Source organism: Lonchura striata, chromosome 33 (genome assembly GCF_050655825.1).
Source record: "Lonchura striata isolate lonStrDom1 chromosome 33, ASM5065582v1, whole genome shotgun sequence".
NCBI lineage: Eukaryota > Metazoa > Chordata > Aves > Passeriformes > Estrildidae > Lonchura > Lonchura striata.
The window spans coordinates 3,327,501-3,335,000 of NC_140735.1; positions in this window are offsets into that span (position 1 = coordinate 3,327,501).

Genomic DNA, 7,500 nt, shown 5'->3' on the forward strand with positions numbered 1-7,500 from the left:
TCTCTCGGCTCTCGGCTCTCTCTCTGGTGGCCCTTCACACTGCCCATTCTCTTCTCTCTGGCTTCTCGGGCAGCTCTCCCCCCGAAAGAGCGCCCTGGGCAGGACGGGAACCGGGACCAAGCCACGCGGCTCACCCGGCCTAGGCGGCACTCGCTCTGCCCCGACGACCGCGCGGCGCGGCCGCCCTATCCTCCGCCTTGCGACGCAGGCACCCTGGAAACCTGCGGGGACGCGGCCCGTCACCTCGCTCCCAATATACGGAAAGATAAGTCCAAGGCCGCCGACGCCTCCAAGGAGACGAGTGGAAGTCGACCGGGAGGGTGCGCCAGCGCAGGCCGACCGCTACGTCGACATAGCCGGAGGCAGCCTGGAACAGCGACCCCTTGGTGAACTTCCGCAGGCGGCCGCGACACCAGGTCTACCCGGGCGGACGGAGACCAGGTCTACCCCGGCTCCGGGATACCAGGTCTACCCCGGCCGCCGGGTACAAGGTCTACCCCGTCTCCGGGATACCAGGTCTACCCCGGCCGCCGGGTACAAGGTCTACCCCGTCTCCTGGATACCAGGTCTACCCCGGCCGCCGGGTACAAGGTCTACCCCGGCTCCTGGATACCAGGTCTACCCCGGCCGCCGGGTACAAGGTCTACCCCGGCTCCTGGATACCAGGTCTACCCCGGCCGCCGGGTACAAGGTCTACCCCGGCTCCGGGATACCAGGTCTACCCCGGCCGCCGGGTACAAGGTCTACCCCGGCTCCGGGATACCAGGTCTACCCCGGCCGCCGGGTACAAGGTCTACCCCGGCTCCGGGATACCAGGTCTACCCCGGCCGCCGGGTACAAGGTCTACCCCGGCTCCGGGATACCAGGTCTACCCCGGCCGCCGGGTACAAGGTCTACCCCGTCTCCGGGATACCAGGTCTACCCCGGCCGCCGGGTACAAGGTCTACCCCGTCTCCGGGATACCAGGTCTACCCCGGCCGCCGGGTACAAGGTCTACCCCGGCCGCCGGGTACAAGGTATACCACGTCTCCTGGATACCAGGTCTACCCCGGCCGCCGGGTACAAGGTCTACCCCGGCTCCTGGATACCAGGTCTACCCCGGCCGCCGGGTACAAGGTCTACCCCGTCTCCGGGATACCAGGTCTACCCCGGCCGCCGGGTACAAGGTCTACCCCGGCTCCGGGATACCAGGTCTACCCCGGCCGCCGGGTACAAGGTCTACCCCGTCTCCTGGATACCAGGTCTACCCCGGCCGCCGGGTACAAGGTCTACCCCGGCTCCTGGATACCAGGTCTACCCCGGCCGCCGGGTACAAGGTCTACCCCGGCTCCTGGATACCAGGTCTACCCCGGCCGCCGGGTACAAGGTCTACCCCGTCTCCGGGATACCAGGTCTACCCCGGCCGCCGGGTACCAGGTCTACCCCGGCTCCGGGATACCAGGTCTACCCCGGCCGCCGGGTACAAGGTCTACCCCGGCTGCGGGATACCAGGTCTACCCCGGCCGCCGGGTACAAGGTCTACCCCGGCTCCTGGATACCAGGTCTACCCCGGCCGCCGGGTACAAGGTCTACCCCGTCTCCGGGATACCAGGTCTACCCCGGCCGCCGGGTACAAGGTCTACCCCGTCTCCTGGATACCAGGTCTACCCCGGCCGCCGGGTACAAGGTCTACCCCGGCTCCGGGATACCAGGTCTACCCCGGCCGCCGGGTACAAGGTCTACCCCGTCTCCGGGATACCAGGTCTACCCCGGCCGCCGGGTACAAGGTATACCCCGTCTCCTGGATACCAGGTCTACCCCGGCCGCCGGGTACAAGGTCTACCCCGTCTCCTGGATACCAGGTCTACCCCGGCCGCCGGGTACAAGGTCTACCCCTCTCCGGGATACCAGGTCTACCCCGGCCGCCGGGTACAAGGTCTACCCCGGCTCCGGGATACCAGGTCTACCCCGGCCGCCGGGTACAAGGTCTACCCCGGCTCCGGGATACCAGGTCTACCCCGGCCGCCGGGTACAAGGTCTACCCCGGCTCCTGGATACCAGGTCTACCCCGGCCGCCGGGTACAAGGTCTACCCCGGCTCCTGGATACCAGGTCTACCCCGGCCGCCGGGTACAAGGTCTACCCCGTCTCCGGGATACCAGGTCTACCCCGGCCGCCGGGTACAAGGTCTACCCCGTCTCCGGGATACCAGGTCTACCCCGGCCGCCGGGTACAAGGTCTACCCCGGCTCCTGGATACCAGGTCTACCCCGGCCGCCGGGTACAAGGTCTACCCCGGCTCCTGGATACCAGGTCTACCCCGGCCGCCGGGTACAAGGTCTACCCCGGCTCCTGGATACCAGGTCTACCCCGGCCGCCGGGTACAAGGTCTACCCCGGCTCCTGGATACCAGGTCTACCCCGGCCGCCGGGTACAAGGTCTACCCCGGCGCCGGGATACCAGGTCTACCCCGGCCGCCGGGTACAAGGTATACCACGTCTCCTGGATACCAGGTCTACCCCGGCCGCCGGGTACAAGGTCTACCCCGGCTCCTGGATACCAGGTCTACCCCGGCCGCCGGGTACAAGGTCTACCCCGTCTCCGGGATACCAGGTCTACCCCGGCCGCCGGGTACCAGGTCTACCCCGGCTCCGGGATACCAGGTCTACCCCGGCCGCCGGGTACAAGGTCTACCCCGGCTCCGGGATACCAGGTCTACCCCGGCCGCCGGGTACAAGGTCTACCCCGGCTCCTGGATACCAGGTCTACCCCGGCCGCCGGGTACAAGGTCTACCCCGTCTCCGGGATACCAGGTCTACCCCGGCCGCCGGGTACAAGGTCTACCCCGGCTCCTGGATACCAGGTCTACCCCGGCCGCCGGGTACAAGGTCTACCCCGGCTCCTGGATACCAGGTCTACCCCGGCCGCCGGGTACAAGGTCTACCCCGGCTCCTGGATACCAGGTCTACCCCGGCCGCCGGGTACAAGGTCTACCCCGTCTCCGGGATACCAGGTCTACCCCGGCCGCCGGGTACAAGGTCTACCCCGGCTCCGGGATACCAGGTCTACCCCGGCCGCCGGGTACAAGGTCTACCCCGGCTCCGGGATACCAGGTCTACCCCGGCCGCCGGGTACAAGGTCTACCCCGTCTCCGGGATACCAGGTCTACCCCGGCCGCCGGGTACAAGGTCTACCCCGTCTCCGGGATACCAGGTCTACCCCGGCCGCCGGGTACAAGGTCTACCCCGTCTCCGGGATACCAGGTCTACCCCGGCCGCCGGGTACAAGGTCTACCCCGGCCGCCGGGTACAAGGTATACCACGTCTCCTGGATACCAGGTCTACCCCGGCCGCCGGGTACAAGGTCTACCCCGGCTCCTGGATACCAGGTCTACCCCGGCCGCCGGGTACAAGGTCTACCCCGGCTCCGGGATACCAGGTCTACCCCGGCCGCCGGGTACAAGGTCTACCCCGGCTCCGGGATACCAGGTCTACCCCGGCCGCCGGGTACAAGGTCTACCCCGGCCGCCGGGTACAAGGTCTACCCCGTCTCCGGGATACCAGGTCTACCCCGGCCGCCGGGTACAAGGTCTACCCCGTCTCCGGGATACCAGGTCTACCCCGGCCGCCGGGTACAAGGTCTACCCCGGCCGCCGGGTACAAGGTATACCACGTCTCCTGGATACCAGGTCTACCCCGGCCGCCGGGTACAAGGTCTACCCCGGCTCCTGGATACCAGGTCTACCCCGGCCGCCGGGTACAAGGTCTACCCCGGCTCCTGGATACCAGGTCTACCCCGGCCGCCGGGTACAAGGTCTACCCCGTCTCCTGGATACCAGGTCTACCCCGGCCGCCGGGTACAAGGTCTACCCCGGCTCCTGGATACCAGGTCTACCCCGGCCGCCGGGTACAAGGTCTACCCCGGCTCCTGGATACCAGGTCTACCCCGGCCGCCGGGTACAAGGTCTACCCCGTCTCCGGGATACCAGGTCTACCCCGGCCGCCGGGTACAAGGTATACCACGTCTCCTGGATACCAGGTCTACCCCGGCCGCCGGGTACAAGGTCTACCCCGGCTCCTGGATACCAGGTCTACCCCGGCCGCCGGGTACAAGGTCTACCCCGTCTCCGGGATACCAGGTCTACCCCGGCCGCCGGGTACAAGGTCTACCCCGTCTCCGGGATACCAGGTCTACCCCGGCCGCCGGGTACCAGGTCTACCCCGGCTCCTGGATACCAGGTCTACCCCGGCCGCCGGGTACAAGGTCTACCCCGGCTCCGGGATACCAGGTCTACCCCGGCCGCCGGGTACAAGGTCTACCCCGTCTCCGGGATACCAGGTCTACCCCGGCCGCCGGGTACAAGGTCTACCCCGGCTCCTGGATACCAGGTCTACCCCGGCCGCCGGGTACAAGGTCTACCCCGGCTCCTGGATACCAGGTCTACCCCGGCCGCCGGGTACAAGGTCTACCCCGTCTCCGGGATACCAGGTCTACCCCGGCCGCCGGGTACCAGGTCTACCCCGGCTCCGGGATACCAGGTCTACCCCGGCCGCCGGGTACAAGGTCTACCCCGGCTCCGGGATACCAGGTCTACCCCGGCCGCCGGGTACAAGGTCTACCCCGGCTCCTGGATACCAGGTCTACCCCGGCCGCCGGGTACAAGGTCTACCCCGTCTCCGGGATACCAGGTCTACCCCGGCCGCCGGGTACAAGGTCTACCCCGGCTCCGGGATACCAGGTCTACCCCGGCCGCCGGGTACAAGGTCTACCCCGTCTCCGGGATACCAGGTCTACCCCGGCCGCCGGGTACAAGGTATACCCCGTCTCCTGGATACCAGGTCTACCCCGGCCGCCGGGTACAAGGTCTACCCCGTCTCCTGGATACCAGGTCTACCCCGGCCGCCGGGTACAAGGTCTACCCCGTCTCCGGGATACCAGGTCTACCCCGGCCGCCGGGTACAAGGTCTACCCCGTCTCCGGGATACCAGGTCTACCCCGGCCGCCGGGTACAAGGTCTACCCCGGCTCCGGGATACCAGGTGTAGCCCGGGGGGCCGGACAACGGGTCTACCCCGGCGCCCGGAGGAAAAGTCTATTCCGGGGCCATGGCAAGAGGTATTTCCCCATACCCGGGTAGTAGAGCGTTTCTCAATGGCCGGCTTTACCTTTTTTTGCCTGGTGGGGGTGGGGGGGGCGGGCGCGAGGGGGGGGCTCGGTGTGGGTTTTTGTGGGGGGTGGGGGAATGTGCGTTGCGGGACTTTTGGTTCGAGTTTTCTGGGTTTGTTTTAGGAGTTACGGGGTTATCCCTTTGTTTTTTGTGGCTTGGTTCCCCTTGGTCTGGTTTGGGGTTCGGGTTTCATTTCCCGCGCTTCCCCTTTCCTCCCTTCTCGAAGAGAACGACTCTTCTGTTCCCTCGGCGCAAGAAACTGATCCGGAAAAGGAATTTTCTTGGCGAACTTTATTTCTTTCCCTCTGGTACCCAGAGCGATCCCAGACCAAGCTGACAGGCAGCCTGCGTCAGCCTGCCGTCGAAGCAGCGTCAGCAGCCCCCTCCGCCCGGGGTGCCGCGCAGCCCTACCCGGCCGAACGGAATTTCAGTGGGGCCAGCGCGCAAGGGAAGCGAGGGAGGGAGGGAGGGACGGGGGGGCGGGGGGGGGAAGGGAGGGAGAGAGAGACAGAGAGAGAGGGGCACGGTGACACACACGCCGGCTCCACACACTCGCAATCCGACGCCGCCCCCTCAGAGCCCGCCCATCGACGGTTGGGGGCGCCCCGCCTGAAGACTTTCCCCGCCTCCGCCCATCGACGGTTGGGGGCGCCCCGCCCTGCCCCATCAGACTCCCCGGCGCCGCTCGCAGACTACTTTCCCCACCCCCGTCGCCGTCCCCCGCCCGCTCTCTCCTCGGCCGGTTCGCACACCCGCAGCGGCGGGAGGGCCAGGAGCGGGCCGACACCGAGGAAGGCGGGTCCTTCGGCCAGCAGGGCCGGGGCCCGCGGCAGAGGCGGCCCCTTTGCCGAGAAGCCTTCTCTTCGGCTCTCGCCCAGCCTTCTGCTTTGACGGCCTTCTTTCCTTGACGCTCCAGCCCGGCCTGGCCCCGTCCGAGCCCGGGGCAGGACGGCAGCGGGGTGGGGGGGAGGGGGGTCGAGCGGCTGAAGGCAGTGAGGGATCCGGAGACGGAGGCAGGAGCCGGGCCGCTGTCGCTTTGGGCACGGAGGAGGCGGGAGCGCTGCCGGCTCCCAACGGCCGGCTCCTTCCCTCTCTAGACCGGCGCCGGGCGGCCGGAGGGTGGGTCGTGCGCGGGACAGCAGGTCCGCCCGGGACACCAGGGCGACAGGTCTGCCGCAGCAGCCGGGCGGCCGGAGGCCGGGCCCGGAGTAGGACGACAGGTCTACCCCGGCTCCCGGAAGACCAGGTCTACCCCGAGGCTTCCGTGCACCAGGTCTACCCCGGCTCCCGGAACACCAGGTCTACCCCGGCTCCAGGGGAACAGGCCTACCCCGGCGCCCGGAATTCCAGGTCTACCCCGGCTCCCGGAAGACCAGGTCTACCCCGGCTCCAGGAGAACAGGCCTACCCCGGCGCCCGGAATTCCAGGTCTACCCCGGCTCCCGGAAGACCAGGTCTACCCCGGCGCCCGGAAGACCAGGTCTACCCCGAGGCTTCCGTGCACCAGGTCTACCCCGGCGCCCGGAACACCAGGTCTACCCCGAGGCTTCCGTGCACCAGGTCTACCCTGGCGCCCGGAACACCAGGTCTACCCCGGCTCCAGGGGAACAGGCCTACCCCGGCGCCCGGAATTCCAGGTCTACCCCGGCGCCCGGAAGACCAGGTCTACCCCGAGGCTTCCGTGCACCAAGTCTACCCCGGCGCTCGGAACACCAGGTCTACCCCGGCTCCCGGAACACCAGGTCTACCCCGGCTCCAGGGGAACAGGCCTACCCCGGCGCCCGGAATTCCAGGTCTACCCCGGCGCCCGGAAGACCAGGTCTACCCCGAGGCTTCCGTGCACCAAGTCTACCCCGGCGCTCGGAACACCAGGTCTACCCCGGCTCCCGGAACACCAGGTCTACCCCGGCTCCAGGGGAACAGGCCTACCCCGGCGCCCGGAATTCCAGGTCTACCCCGGCTCCCGGAAGACCAGGTCTACCCCGGCTCCAGGAGAACAGGCCTACCCCGGCGCCCGGAATTCCAGGTCTACCCCGGCTCCCGGAAGACCAGGTCTACCCCGGCGCCCGGAAGACCAGGTCTACCCCAAGGCTTCCGTGCACCAGGTCTACCCCGGCGCCCGGAAGACCAGGTCTACCCCGAGGCTTCCGTGCACCAGGTCTACCCCGGCGCCCGGAACACCAGGTCTACCCCGGCTCCAGGGGAACAGGCCTACCCCGGCGCCCGGAATTCCAGGTCTACCCCGGCGCCCGGAAGACCAGGTCTACCCCGAGGCTTCCGTGCACCAAGTCTACCCCGGCGCTCGGAACACCAGGTCTACCCCGGCTCCCGGAACACCAGGTCTACCCCGGCTCCAGG